Source organism: Physella acuta, unplaced genomic scaffold (genome assembly GCF_028476545.2).
Source record: "Physella acuta isolate Inbredline_101_S28 unplaced genomic scaffold, ASM2847654v3 ptg000010l, whole genome shotgun sequence".
NCBI classification, from domain to species: Eukaryota; Metazoa; Mollusca; class Gastropoda; family Physidae; genus Physella; species Physella acuta.
In genome coordinates, this window is record NW_026731530.1 from 157,567 (window position 1) to 172,500 (window position 14,934).

The following is a 14,934-nucleotide window of genomic DNA, read 5'->3' on the forward strand; positions in this document are numbered from 1 at the left end:
ACGAAAGCACGGGGTTGTCCACACAGGCGATAAACCTCTCCATGGTACCTTGTCTGATAGCAGTCTTGCTGTAGCTAACGACTTGAAAAAACATACCATTTCCAATATTTATACTGATGAAAAACAATTTTCTTGCGTGTTGTGTAATAGACGGTACGATTTGAAATGTATTTTAACTAAACATTTAAAGCGTCATATGGTTGAAAAGAAACGAAAACGAAATCCTTTTAAAACGACACCAAAGCGTGGTGTTTAAATAATCCAAGCGTTATTCTCCATAACCCAACACCACACAAAATTTACATGGCCCTTATTTGTTTTGTTATTTCGAGAAATCATCCAAAAACCATACAGACACATACCACAAATTTAGACCCACGCATACAAACGTACTCATGGGTGCCACAACATAGTATCCACAACAAAAATGTTTAAATGTCTAAAATAATTATAGGAAATTTAGAGAAATCTGCCACAGCCATACATTAGCCTTAGCCGAGCCCTGTTTTAGCACCTCTCCTTATTAAGCCATATAATCACCAATGGCCCCAAACTTTATAAACAGCAAGAAACCCAGCCCTGCATATTCACCCCTAGCTTTGCCTGTTTTGGCCTATACTAGTCATCAGCCTGTGCAATAGCCTTGCCTTGCCCTAGCCATAACCCTAGCCTTTGCCTAAGCTTAACGTTCAGTGTTTCTTCCAGACTTTTTTCTCCGGGGGGGGGGGGGGGGGGGGGGGAGGGGGAGGGGGGCACTTGATATTTTCGGGGGGGGGGGGGCGGTAGAGTGTCTTCCTCTGCCCCTCCCCCCCCCCCCCCCCCCCCCCCCCCCGCGAAGAGATGCCTGGAAGAAACTCTGTTAACGTTACACATGATGGGTACATGTTTTGTTAGGGAAAATGAAGGCAACTGGGCATAGAACTGATCATCTTATCCTTACAATATTTTGACAATTTTTAATTTTTATTAAGACTTGTATCTATGAATGTCTTGCTCACTTATATGGGTGATTATATGTACTATAAGATATATATATAGCCTTTATATATATATATATATATATATATATATATATATATATATATATATATATATATATATATATATATATATATATATATATATATATATATATTACGATATGTGTTTTAGTGTGTAATTTTCAATTTCTATATTTTGGTTAATTTGGACAATTTTTATGTTATATTGTTATTGTATGTGGATTCTGGATTCTTTTTTCCGGTTTCTGTTTGATGGTTTAGATTTTAAAAAATTATACTGTGGTGTGAAGGTTTTAATATCTACATGTTCACGTTTAATAATAAAGGCCCTCTGTAAGTTCGAATATAATGTGGCGCTTAAACGTTTGTATAAATGTGCATGTTGTTTTTATTTTAAATACATATTAATATATTTGTCTGAGATTATTTGTCTTTGAGATCATTTTCCTTGAAAGCATTTTGTCCTGAGATATTTTGTCGTGATATCATTTGTCCGAGAAATATTTTGGCTGGGATATTTTGAGGGATTATCATTTATCATACATATGTTGTTTTTTTCTTCCTGCGATGTTTAGAGTAATGATTCGATTATTGCCATGGCATATTAGCCTAAGTTACAGTTGGAGCCATAGAAAAGCAATGTATCAGGATTACGGATAACAGTGGCGTAGCGAGGTCGGGTGTCACCCGGTACGGCACTTAATGGTGTCACCCCCCCCCCCCCCCCCCAGAGGCGTAGCGACCCTTCCCAGGGACAAACTTTCAAATTTTCGATTTGCACCCTTGCACCCCCCTCCTCAAGTTTTTCTCTATATATTTTGCTATTTTTTGCCTTGGTGTCACCCCCCCCCCCCTAAATGGTGTCACCCGGTGCGGTCCGCACCCCCCCCCCCCTGCCCCCCCTCGCTACGCCTCTGACGGATAAAATTAGATCTTAGGTTATGTCCGGGTGCTGGGGTATCGATATTTATTTAAATGGCTTCGATACTACCCAACCGGCGTGCCCAACGAGTTTTAAATAAATCTCAAACGTGTACTAACTCTCTCTTCCTGAAATGTTTATGCCATTTGGTAAAAAAAAATATGTTCAAAGGCCTTAAAACTGATGATTAAACCATCTCAGAACACCCCCCTCCACCCCTGCTAACACTACATCTATCACTCACCTATCCTTAAATTTCAGAGAGGTTACCTTTGCAAACCGCAGCAGTGAAAAAAAATCATTAAACGATTTTTCTGGCCCGTTTGGTTATACAAAACAGGGACAATAACTCTAATATTTTGATCAGGGTAGAATTTAAACTCTTTGTCTTTATTATCTCCCTTTCATGTTTCTGTTTTTTGTTTCGTTGAGATCTTCATTCATCCTCCCTGTATGTGTAAAAACGTTTATCTTTTCCCAAACATACTCATTCACATACCGCCAACTTCAAAACCATATGTACTAAAAGCATCGCCCAGTTAAAAAAAAATTCGCCATTTATTTATATTTTTTGCGATATGTATATTCAAATATTTTTCAGCATACACGCATACACAAGTATACAAACATACACACTCATACACGGGCACACGAACAACCCACACCTTTAACTAATTAACTAATGAATTACAATGGTATGCAAATCATTCCTACCACGCCCGTGCAGGCTAACAGAACCATACTAGCAGACGTCAAGAACGCGGCCAACAGCCCTACTTACATCCGAACTTCTGCTCTTATCTCTACGTACAAATATTTTTTTTTTAACCTTTCGCGCGAAAAAAAAAGGAAAAGAAAAATTTATTTCAGGAGAGTGAGTGTGGGAATCTGGCGCGTGAGTCAAATGTGTGTGTCATGACCGGGTGCGTGTGAGCAGTTTGTTGACAAAAGAGGAAGTTCATTCTAGCACTGGGTTAGTACTACTGGTGGATTAAGTATGTGCTTTCACGTGCGGCTGTGGTAGTTGTGTTTTTGTGATAGTGGGCTGTGGTTGAGGTAAGTGTAGTTTTATATCAATGTAGGTGTAGTTTAATGGACACTTTTAGATCTAAGCGAATGGTTATATTTATATCAAGGCTAATGGTCATATTTAGATATAAGCTTATAGTTACATTTAGATCCAAACTAATGATCACATTTATGTGAAGTGTAACAGTCATATTTAGGTCTAGACTAATGGTCACATTTATGTGTAGTGTAATGGTCAGTTCCACGCTTGTTTAACTTGTCACTTCCCCTGAAGTAACAGCTCTAACCGAGTAAATTATCGTCTCTGTACCGGCATTAGTCTGTAGTGCAAACAGATACATGTGCAAGGTTCGAATCTCGCAAAAACCGACGTACCTACAAAGTGAAATCACAATTAGGACTAGACTTTTTACATCAAATTGTTTGTGTAAGATATGTAAGGACGGGATGTTGTGTTTGCTATTGCTCACGGGATGTTGTTGTGTTGGCTATTGCTCACGAGATGTTCTTGTGTTGGCTATTGCTCACGAAATGTTGTTGTGTTGGCTATTGCTTACGTACGTCGTTGGATCGATCGTGATCGAATCTGGAATGGGGCACGATCGGAGCGTGATCGAACCAGAACTGAACCTTGATCAACACGAATCAAACCAGGGTCGGGATATGGTTATAGCATCGAACCAGCTGTCATAGAACTAACATCGAACCAGCTGTCATAGAACTAACATCGAACCAGTTGTCATAGAACTAACATCGAACCATAATGGAATAAAGATGGAATATTTGTCAAAAATAGGTTTACGAAAAATGTATCTGCCACCTCGTTTTTTACTCTTTTTTTTACACATATTTAAACATAATATGACCCCCCCCCTTTTTTCACACTATGCCCACATTAAATTTTGTATTGATAAATATCCAATGAAAATAGCGTTGTCAGTGCCGAATAGCTTCACGCTATCTCTCACACCCCCCCCCCCCCCCTTAACAGGATGGCAGATGTCATCTAGTTTCTAGTTCAGATACTGCTGTAGAACTATAAGGACACACACAGTACATACAATAACCTAGCTCAACCCATATGTGTCAAGGATATTTCTAACATACCACAACACTGTTGTGTTGTTATACGTCGGAAGTACCAGGGTACCATAGTGCTCATGTAGCACTACAACTGGTCTACATCAGCGCTGGTCTGGTAGGGCAGCTAATTTTGTGCTATGTCGAAATTGTGTCCCCTTACTGGTTCCAGTACCCAAAAGTATAGATATATTTTTCTACCATAAACTTATCCAAATACTAGCATTAGTAGCACTAACATAATCCTTAGTCCTAGCCTTAGCTTTTGTGTTAACTTGTTACCATAATCCTCACCATGAGCCAAATCGTTGTCCTGATCCTAACCACAGCCAAAGCCCCAAACCTTAGCACAATCATTAACACAAGCCATAACCTTCAGGTAATGAATATGTCTAACTCTGGCCATAGTGATACTAACCTAGCCTAAAGTAAAGTAAAGTTTCACTTTCATACCTTACGGTCTATGGGGCAAGTGAAGTAGAATTCACTTGTTTCTGTGACCCTCGGCATATGAAGAGATAGGTGGTCAGCACTATGCCCAGCCGTCTTTACTTTCCCTAACGTGAGTTTGGTACCCATCAGAGTTGGGTGGACTCAGGGACGGTCTACTAAACCTAGCCTAAAACCTACCCTAAACCTGACCTTCGCCTACCCTAGCCCTAAAAATGACCCAAATAATGACCCTAACAATTTCCTTAACAATGACCTAACAATGACCTAACAATGACCCTAACAATGACCCTAACAATGACCTAACAATGACCTAACAATTATCCTAACAATGACCCTAAAATGACCCTGAAATGACCCTAACGATGACCCTAACAATGACCCTAACAATGACCTAACAATAACCCTAACAATGACCCTAACATTAATTCAAGTACAAACAAATGCGACTCTGTACTGTATTACACCGATTCCACCCCCCCCCCCCCCGCAGCCTCCCCACCCCCTCCCCAGCGACAGATACCACCACCATAGTGTGAACAGCTAACTCCCAGCGAAAGTAAGAACTGTCAAGCTAATTAGCTAATCCACCACATGACTCCCGTTAGACTGACGGCGCGTGTGTCAGGTCAACATCTGAAAACTATGACACGGCAGTTAAAGTGTGAGCTGGGACGTGTGTGCGGCGACATCTGGGGTGAGCAGCGCGTTTGCTGGTGCGTAAAATTTGTCGGATGGTGAGTAATTTTACCTTAGTCAGTGTTGAGCAGTGGACAGGAATAGTGGTGGGGGGGGGGGGGGAAGTCGTGGGCGGCACCGTTTGATTTCGATGTTAGCACCACAGTATCGTGTTGGGATTCAGTAGTTTCGTGGTATAGTATCGTACCGAGATACGGTATCGGGTCAAGATTCACTACCGTATATATAAGCAGTATCGTATCGAGATATAGTATCGTATCGAGATAGGTATCGGGTCAAGATTCACTACTGTATATATAAGCAGTATCGTATCGAGATGCCATATCATACCAAGATACAGTATAGGGTCAAGATCCAATGCAGTATATATAAGTAGTATCGTATCGAGATATAGTATTATACGAGATACGGTATCGTACTGAGATATAGTATAATTTTGAGATTGAGTATCGTATCAAAATACCGTATCGTATCGAGAAACAATATCGTATCGAGATGCTACCATTGTTAAGGTTAAGGTTTGGGGTAATCATGGGTGTGAACATGTTTCATAGTCATGATTAGCATCATCATTATAGTCATGGTCAAGGTTAGGGTTAGGGTTAGGGTTAGGGTTAGGGTTATGGTTAAGGTTAGGGTTAGGGTTAGGGTTAGGGATAGGGATAGGGTTTGAATACAAGCACACAACTTCGCTTGGATATAAAAAAAACAGGTTCGGTAAAGGGTTAGAGTTAAGATTGGTGTTAGGTTTTTAGGGTTAAATTAACATTAGAGTTAGGGTTTGGGTTGGGATACAACTAAGATACAAGAACACACAATTTTGCTCAGATGTGTTAGTTTAAGAAACGGGTTAGAGTAAGATAAAGAGTTCAAGGTATGAGTTAAGCCTGATGTTAAGTTGTAGGGTTGGAGTTAGCATTAGAGTTAGGATTAAGGGTCTCTGTTGTTATGGCCGGGGTTTAGAGCAGAGCAGCGATACCAACAAAACAACACGTGTTTCCATTGTTTAGATAAACCTAACACGTTTGTAGCTCCGCCTATGTTGTATTGTGGCCAGTTTGTTGACAGAGTATTGGAGACAGTCTACAGCCTAGCAGCTCGCGACAAACAACTCACTGTGTCCTCGGTAGATGGTCGTTACGGTAACTGGATTTCAGTAACTGGTTTACGGTAACTGGTTTACGGTAACTGGTCTACAGTTTCTGGTTTACAGTAACGTGCGTACAGTAACGTGTTTACAGTAAGTGATTTACAGTAGTTGGCTTACAGTAACTTGTTTACAGTAACCGAAGACTTAGACTTAATAACAGCATTATATTGGACTAGATATTCGTTTCATTACAACCTACCATGCTGCCCATTACTAATTATCTATAAAAAGCCTGGTAAGCATATCGGTACTATTGTATGTTATCAGGTTTCATTACAGTTAGGTTATAAGAGTGTTAGATTTAAGTTGAGCATGGCGGTCTATTAGCTAGGCTGTTGTGATTTTTTTCTTTTCCCTCGAAGACAATACAAAATCTTAAATCCATTTACGATTTAACCAATATTAAGAATCAAGTCAAAAAAATAATTTTTAACCTTTTTTAAAATATTTACTGTATATCAAACCCAACCCTTTATTATTATTACTACAGTTTTATTTGCCAGGACCCCCCGTGTTTATGTTGTGTGTTAACAAATGTGTTTACCATGCTTCAGTGCACAACCAAATCTTGCTGTTGGTTGACGGTTAATTGTATTCACTGGGTGCTGTTCTCGGTGGCTTTGTTTAAAAAACTGTTTCGTATTAACTCCCAACTCTGTATCCACATTTTACAAATTGTGAATATATATATATATATATATATATATATATATATATATATATATATATATTTATTTATTTATTTATTTATTTATTTATATATATATATATATATATTTATTTATTTATTTATTTATTTATTTATTTATTTATTTATTTATTTATTTATTTATATATATATATATATATATATATATATATATATATATATATATATATATATATATATATATATATATATATATATATATATATATATTATAATACAGTCTATATTTTCTTAATTCAGTACACTCACATCCTCACGTAAACAACCGTATTTTTTTTTATTAGAAAATTATCTAATGTATTCAAAGATCTGTGCGAAAGTTCTATAAATAAATAAATAATCGCTTGCGACATGTATAACATTCCCCCCTCACATTATTTTCGTATCGACTCAACAGCTCAGCTGTAACGGAAAAGCTGTCGCCGCACATTCAGATAGACGGCACAAAGGGAGACTAACGCCGAACATCGACCACTGGGTTGCCGTTCGTGAGTCACCCGTTTGGACTGTCCCGCCCTCGCCCTATCGTCTGGCAGTGAGCTCTGTGCTTTCTGTCGAAGGATTCCTCGTATCGATTGGATTTTTCTACACGCAAGATGGCGGATGGTAGGACAGCACTCACAAGCAGGTGAGTACACATTCATTAAACTGTGAGAACACATTATGTGTTTCATACATAAAACTGTGTATTTAAAACAGTGGTGTGACTTTGTTTTTAAATATTAGTGTTGACAAAGTGAGTATCTCGTCAAAAATAAAAACACATCTGAACCAGCAACAGTTGATAATTCACACTGTATAAACCAAGGCATTTTTTTTTTATATTTTAAATAGAATAAAGTTGCTGAATTGCAGTTTGGTAGGCCTATATGTCTTGTGGCCGGTTTCTACCATGTGGCTCATATAGACTGGGGGTTTTATGTTGTTAGTTACGCAGTAATTTTACTAACTAATTTTAAGATCAACCAGTACCATCACGCAAGTACTAACTCTAGACCTAACCCTGATCACATTTGGAACCCTAACCCAAGTCTTATCCTAGATTTTGCCTAAACCCTTAACAAAAGCCTAAACCCTAACAAAAGCGCAATTCTAAATTTTAAACCGATTTTACCGATCTAAAAAATAATGTATTTTTTGTTTGATAATTCATCCTATATGTTAAATCGTACATACATCTACGCTATAACTTTGTGACATTTTTTAAATTTTATAATATAGATGTCTGACAACTTATATTGAAGGTATATTTATATCATTATACTGTATGGTATACATGTCTGACAACTTATATTGTATGGTATATATGTCTGACAATTTATATTGCTGTATGGTATAGATGTCTGACAACTTATATTGTATGGTATAGATGTCTGACAACTTATATTGTATGGTATAGATGTCTGACAACTTATATTGTATGGTATAGATGTCTGACAACTTATATTGTATGGTATAGATGTCTGACAACTTATATTGTATGGTATAGATGTCTGACAACTTATATTGTATGGTATAGATGTCTGACAACTTATATTGTATGGTATAGATGTCTGACAACTTATATTGTATGGTATAGATGTCTGACAACTTATATTGTATGGTATAGATGTCTCACCCCACACCTTAATCAGCTACCTGAATCACACATCTCTCCACACTTCACTACTACCTTATCTACCAGAGACTAAACCACTCACTCCCAACGTGTGTATCATTCTATGATGGCGGGACTAGTCATAAACGGGGGGGGGGGGGGGGGGGGGGGGGGTATTTTATTGTTCTATAAATCGATGACATAATCCCCCCCCCCCCTGCGTCTTGTAATAAACGTCTATTTTTTTCTATTTCGGGTTAATTATTTAAACTCTAATCCCTGAAGAAAGGTTGAGGCCAGTTAATGTATCGTGTGGGCTTTTATTGTTAATCTTAGTGAATGTATCACATAACTGAATATATTACGTTAGTGAATACATTTTTCACGTTAGTGAATAATTCTCTGCGAAAAGGCCTATATCACATTAGTGAAAATATCACATACGGGACTGTGTCACCTAACAGATTGTATCAACGAAGTGAATATATCACCTACGTGAAACCTTCACTGAGGTATATCACCTAAATAACTCTCACTAAATTCTTAAAGTTAAATCTAAAAGCAACCGCCCCCACCCCCTTTTTTTCCTAACTCCAAAAAGTAAGTATCTTAAAACATTCCACCTCATCAAATTTTAATGTTTTACAGGCTTCTTTTCGTCATGTAGCATCAGGGCAGCACGGGAACGGTGTTCCCTACTTCCCTTATCTCCACAGATAACATGGAACATTAGTTCCTCGCAGAGCCTTGCAATGTGTACTTATTCCCCCCTGGCATGACTCATCATAAGACACTACACGCGAGTTATGTCCCTTTTCAATCCGTGCTAAAAATAGACACAGGCTCTATCTGTTAACAGCTAGGCCTATGTAATATTTTACTATAAAATTTCTCATACATTTATCCAGATTTTTATTGGACCAAATGGCCCTGTCAACATGTGTTATTAAATTAACAATGCCAGGGTCCGTAGACGCGGGAGTCACGCACGACTGACGCCAACACGACATGGAGGCGATCGATCAGTTCAGGCCGTAACCCCAGGCCGGCTGAGGTAAACCGGATGCCGTGTTGAGATCCGGTAACAATGGCCCCCGTGGTCCCACGTGCATGACTCACCCGTGTGCTCACACACTCACGCGCGCAGTTGTGGCCAGCAGCAACAGATAACCCTCCTGACCAGATCTGCCACACGTGCCATCATTCAACTTCCCCTTATTTCAACTCGTCTAGGTGTGTTTTTTTTTATTTCCAACATCTGTCGCGAATCAAGGGAGTTAATTTAAGGTGAATATTATTAAAATTAACCTAGTCTACTTTTTCATTGAGTTGTCTACCTTGTTTCTTGTATCTAAAAATAGCCTCGTTCTACGATAAAAGAAATTTTTTATGTTCTGATTGTTTACTGTAAACAATGGGGTTGTTTATTTTTCATTGTTTACCGATGCAGGCCGAGATGGCAAGGTGATCAATGAACAAACGGACTCTATTAATTGACTTGATTTGTGTAAACATGTGTTGAATGTGTTGGGACCGGGTCGTGAGAGGAAGGTTGGGGGTGGTGGTGGTGGCTCCCTGCAGGCAAGTTGTGTAAGGTTGTTGGGGCAGGTTGTCGCAGGTTGTCGCAGGTTGTCGCAGGTTGTCGCAGGTTGTCGCAGGTTGTGTTGCAAGTGGCAGTGTATTTAGGCGTACATACAGGTTGTGACGCATGATGTAAAGTACCAATCGTTCAAATTAGCTTCAAGTTAGATTTTGTACTAACTGTTGTGTTAGGTTAGAGTTATGTAAATTATTTGATGTCACTGTAGGCTATTTTCATTCAGATTTTCGGTAAGGCTAGTACAAAGCAAATACATCTTATAATTTCGTAATTGTTTTCCTATAACCGGTGACGGATTAAGGGCAAGGTTGACTGGGCAACAATTAATACATATAAATAAATAAATAAATATATATATATATATATATATATATATATATATATATATATATATATATATATATATATATATATATATAATTGTGTGTGTGTGTGTTTAACCAATTATCTATTCATTATTGTTGTAGCTTTATCCCACTCCGACCCGTACCCTCTCTGCTTGTGCCAAGAATAGAGTCGAATTATATATATATATATATATATATATATATATATATATATATATATATATATATATATATATATATATATATATATGTGTGTGTGTGTGTGTGTGTGTGTGTGTGTGTGTGTGTGTGTGTGCGTGTGTGTGTGTGTGTTTGTGTGTTTGTGTGTGTGTGTGTTTGTGTGTGTGTGTGTGTGTAACAGCGAAGAATAAATTATTGAAGCTACCCCCTCCCCCCTGTTGCCTACACATTAAACTTACACCCTGAGTAGACTGACAGAAATAAAAACAACCCTGGACCCCCCCCCCCCTCCTCAAGTCAAACAGGTAACAATCGGCAACGTTTGATTTATTTAACACGATCACCTGTCTCCCACCACGTGACTATCCCATCTTTAAAATCACGTGACGCCCGAGTCTACACGGTGATTTAATTTCATCGTAAATATACGTTCTTTGTCTCGGTCTACGTTGTAAAAAAAATATTTTACTTTTTTTATACCACGATTTGCCTTCCTTAGATTATTATCTCCCTTACCTGGCCCCACCCATTTCATGTATCTACCTAACTTCCTCCAATATTTGCCTGTAGAGTTATATTATTAACTTAACCCAATCAAATAAACCTTATTTGCTTAGGCCATACATAGAGTTTTAACTATTTACATTAAAAAAGTAATATATATTTCCTAAACGACACTATGTTATGTAACTACTTTTGCATATGTTTACAATGGCTAGACAGAATTAAAGTTTGAACGATAGATCCGGGACAGAAAAATAAATTTTAATGGCCTGGGGGCCCTGGCTATCTGTCAGGCTTTCAATCACATAGCTCAGGGGCGGATACGTGGGAGTTTAGCCATAAGGGTCAGGGGTGTGTATAATCATTATTAAGTAGATGGGGAACTCAGCACCACATTTACATGGGCTGGGAAACAGTGTTTCTTTCAGACTTTAAAACTTATGGGGTGGAGGGGGTGACTAAATTTTCCGGATGGGGGGGCACACTCGTAGAAGTATATATTTTCTATATAAAAGGTATATCTTGTTAGGAGGATGTGCAGTACGTTGTCCCCCCCCCGTCATTCCCTCCCCCCCCCCCCCCCCCCCCGAAGATATGCCTGAAAGAAACACTGCTGGGAAAAGGTCCAAGCTTGGGCTCTACTGGTCATATCTTCCACTGCTGTGCTTAGAGTGTGTCTGTCTACGCTCCTGGTGTGCTTATAGTGTGTCTGTCTACGCCCCTGGTGTGCTTAGAGTGTGTCTGTCTACGCCCCTGGTGTGCTTAGAGTGTGTCTGTCTACGCCCCTGCTGTGCTTAGAGTGTGTCTGTCTACGCCCCTGGTGTGCTTAGAGTGTGTCTGTCTACGCCCCTGGTGTGCTATCAGGGGGATCTGCTTGTGGTTCCGCCATGGTTGTGCCTAGAGTGTGTCTGTCTACGCCCCTGGTGTGCTTAGAGTGTGTCTGTCTACGCCCTTGGTGTGCTTAGAGTGTGTCTTTCTACGCCCCTGGTGTGCTTAGAGTGTGTCTGTCTACGCCCCTGGTGAGCTATAAGGGAAATCTGCTTGTGCCTAGAGTCTGTTCATCATCTACGCCTTTGCTGGTCTGTGATGGGGTTCTGATGCTGGTGCCGCCCCTGGTGTGATGGTCACGTGAACGGGGTTCTGTTTGTCACCCCCAGCTCTAGTGTACACTGTTCAAATTGACAGGGATCTACACATGGCGTGGGAGTGTAGTCTCACCATAGCCTCACTACACGCATCTTACCTCGTGTTTATGTCAAGTCTATTTCGGTTGACTTTTGGCGTGTTTCGGTGTTTGATAGGGAACTCTAGCGTTGCGGTGTTAAAGTTAACGCCTTGTGGATGGTCCGACTACGGATGGGGCTGTAGGGTGATAAAAAATCACTAACACATTTCAGTGGCGTCACTGGGGTGGGGGGGGGGGTTGTCAGCCGGTGCGGTAACTGAGGGTGTCACCCCACCGCCATAACAATTGTGCATGTTAGATTTGGTGTCACCCCTCATTTCTAGAATTTTACTGAGTAAAACATTATTTTGCCTGTAAATTTTACGAGTTTTGCAATTCGGTGTCTCCCTAAAATGTGTGTCACCCAGCGTGAACTGTAACCCCCCCCCCCCCCTCCCCCACCCACCCACCCAGCATTGTGACGCTAATGACTCACACACATACGTACATATGAATAGTCATCACAGTTTTCAGTGGCATATGTTCACCTCCTTCCATCATTAAGTGACAACACGGCCATCGCTTTCACTGAAATTTTTCTCTATACATGTTTTATCTTCATACTGAATATTTTACATTTCAGTTTTAGACTAGAACCAGACCGAATTTTGGATGTCTGTTCCCTTTTTACACAGGATTCAGACAGATTTTTCAGTGTTTTTAGTTCTTATACCGTACTCAGACAGAATATTTTTTTTATATTTTAGTTCTTATACCGTATTTAGAAAGAATTGTCAATGTTATAGTTCTTATACCGTAATCAGAAAAAAATAATTTTCAATGTTTTAGTTCTTACACCGTATTCAGACAGAATTTCACATATCTTCTAGTTGACGGTTAGACCGGATTTAGACCGGCTCTCCATCTCCAGACGGTCAGGGCATGTCGAGCGGGCAGACGACCATCGATCGATTTTTGTCTAAAACTTCCAGCCATAGGCGGGTCTTTCCTGTGCTGGGCGGCCTGAGCTTAATGTTAGGATTGAGCGACTTTAGCTCTGAGCTTAATGTTAGGTGTGAGCTTGACTTTGGCTCTGAGCTTAGTGTTAGGTGTGAGCTTGACTGTTGGTTTGGGCTTAATGTAAGGTTTCAGCTTGAGTTTAGGTCTGAGCTTAATGTTAAGTCAGTCCGAGTTAAATTTAATTGTAAGCCCGAGAGGTTAAATGTTATTTATAGCTTATATAGAAATTAACAAGCCCCTAATCCCCGGGGAACTGAGTTCATGACTTAGAGAGTTGGCAACCAAACGCCTTACCACCAGACCACGCCGACCCAGTGAATAGTTGACCAGTTACCTAAGGATCTGACCACACTGTCCGTTAAGTCCTCACACATCATACACACCGTTCACTCGTTGGTTCAGGCCTATACTGGAGCGCCGGTCTACCGACAAACATCTCGATGGGCCCCCACCTGAAAAAATATCGGTGGGCCCGCGTAACGGTGCTGTATTAGTTCTATTAGTGCTTTTTTTTTTTAATAATAATTTGTTTGGTACTTTTCCATTTTACCGTTTTCATTCCCTCATATCAGGCTTTGATGGAGAAAAAATACACTGTGAAAATTTCTGTCTGGGGTCGGGGGCCCATTTTAAAATTCCCCATGCCTTTTGGGCAAAGCCAGTCTACCCCCCTATATTCCAACCAAAGCTGCGCTGTTGCGCGGCTGCGCAATAATTTTGAACTGCCTCGCAGTAGTTTTATACTGCCGCGCAGTTATTTTGTAAAATACAAATATCATTGTCTAAAACTTTTAGAACACCGCGCACACAAAAAACATGTTGCACAGTAAAATGTTGCCCCTGGCTTTGTTGTACCCCATTTCTGGATACCTAAGGGACACCAACCACTGAACGTGAGATGGTCCCGACCAGAAGTTATTGTTTTTAACATTTCCGATTATGATTCGCATCCTGTTTAATAATGATGACATTATATATATATATATATATATATATATATAAATATATATATATATATATATATATATATATATATATATATATATATATATATATATATATATATATACAGTAGCGTACGCAGGGGGGGAGCAGGGGGAGCGGCCGCTCCCCCTCTGGCCATTTTCAGCAAAGTGGCGCCTTTTTGGAAACTTTTTAAACTCAAAGTTTTAAACAATGATATTTGTTAAAAAATATTTTTGGTCGGCTCATCTATGTAAATCGCAAGATTTCTTTTCATGCAGCAATTAAGCATTACTGTACTAGTCTAGTAGTGTTTACGTTTACAACACGTATTAACAGCTGCATCAGTTTGCCATTCTAAAAATAAACCTTACGATGCATTGCAATGTTTAAAAACCTCTACGGTAGTACCACTTGGCAAGAGGATTGTTAAGTTTAAGGCAACTGTATAATGTATTTGCTTACGAATAATTGAATTAGAAAATGTTATACATAAAACTTCACACATAATTACTTTA

The 14,934-nt window shown here is 39.4% G+C and overlaps 1 protein-coding gene across 2 annotated transcripts in view; it reads left to right on the forward strand.

Annotated features, from left to right (window-relative positions):
- Positions 1–2,963: 2,963 nt before the first annotated feature.
- Positions 2,964–14,934, forward strand: part of LOC131930396 (tripartite motif-containing protein 2) — a 52,273-nt gene continuing 40,302 nt past the window's right edge. Inside the window, exons 1-2 of one of the 2 annotated variants that reach the window (XM_059286893.1) lie at positions 2,964–2,979; positions 7,438–7,668. The gene's annotated coding sequence lies outside the window, so the exon portion shown is untranslated. Of the gene's footprint in view, positions 2,980–6,345; positions 6,422–7,437; positions 7,669–14,934 lie in introns of those variants that run through there. The other variant, XM_059286977.1, reaches the window with a different exon arrangement.